Source organism: Limulus polyphemus, unplaced genomic scaffold (assembly GCF_000517525.1).
Source record: "Limulus polyphemus unplaced genomic scaffold, Limulus_polyphemus-2.1.2 Scaffold5653, whole genome shotgun sequence".
In the NCBI taxonomy this organism is placed as follows: Eukaryota; Metazoa; Arthropoda; class Merostomata; order Xiphosura; family Limulidae; genus Limulus; species Limulus polyphemus.
Window position 1 is genome coordinate 28,235 of NW_013671263.1, and position 1,572 is coordinate 29,806.

The following is a 1,572-nucleotide window of genomic DNA, read 5'->3' on the forward strand; positions in this document are numbered from 1 at the left end:
TACTGAGGACGTAACCTCAAACGAAAACCCTGGAAATTTCCTGTTACTTTTGCAGTTATTAGCAAGTATGATCCAGTAATGAGAGGGCATTTAGAGCGTGTTAAAAACAAGCAAACATCAACATCTTATCTTTCTCCTGAAATCCAAAATGAGTTTATAAATCTCATGGCTTCACGTGTGCGAAATTATTGTTTGTCTGCAATTCGTAGAAACAAATTTGTCCAAGTGATTCAGTTTGTTGACATTGATTTTATACACATAAAGGAAAAATACGCTGCCAATATTGAGAAAACAATAAGCATAAAGTTAGAAACGGATGGAATTTTATTGAGTGATTGTTGTTCACAATGTTATGATAATGCTGCTGTCATGTCAGATCATCTGTCAGGCGTTCAACAAAGAATTCTGAACAAAAATCCAAAAACAGTGTGTTTAACTGTGACAACCATAGTTTGAACTAAGTATGTCTTCATGCTGCAAGTCAGGAAACAACAGTTATTATTTTTTTTTGGTATAATTGAAGCCATTTATAATTTATTTGCTCATTTAACAACTTGATGGGACTAACTGCAGCAGGAGCTTAAGATCTATATCAAGAGTAAATCAGAAACACGGTGGAGTGCAAGAGAAAAGGCAGTAAAAGTTGTACATGAAAAACTGGATGAATTGCTAGGACTGATAGAGCAATTAAATGAGAATGGCAACACGGCTGAAACAAAATGTGGTGCTCATAATATTCTACAACGCATGTTTACATTTGATTTTCTTGCACTTTTGCATTTTTGGAGAAATATTTTATCATCTATCAGTCGAGTGCAGAATTGTTTTCAGAACCCAAAAATGAATTTTAGAGAAGCAGCTGCTGATCTTGATTCTTTGAAAGAGAAATAGATAGAATCACGGGAAAAGTCCTGTCAAGAAGCACTTAAAGTGGCCAAGAATCAATGATCATTGAAAGAAGAAAAATACGTCGTAAACGAATACCAGGTGAAAATGTAGCTGATGCTGGATTGACTACTGAAAAGGAAATTTATCGCATCATGAAGGATGTTATTGATCGCTTGATTACAGAAATAACAGAAAGAATTTCTCGCTTACAAGATTTAGATTCACTGTTTGGATTTCTACTAGATGTGCAAAATATTGTTTCAGGAGATTTCGAAGACGGAAAATTGCAAGAAAAATGTTCTGACTTAGCAAAGAGCTATCCAGGTGATATTGATGGACCAGAATTGTACAGAGAAATTAAAGACTGTAAAATGTTGATAAGTAAAAAACACAGACCAATTTTCCTGAACCAATGGTTGCAACTGATTTGCTAGCATTTATAATTTCATATGGTGAAGATGTTTTCCCAAATTTAAAAATTGCATTGCAGATTTTGTTAACAATTGGGGTTTTTATTGCTAATTGTGGAAGGTTCTTCAGCAAGCTGAAATTAATTCTTATATACTTGAGAACCTCAATGACTCAAGAACGACTTAGTAGCTTGGCAATGTTAAGTAGTGAAAGAAGACGTACCTTAGATTTTGATAGTTTAATTGATGCATTTGCAGCAGCAAAAGCACGAAA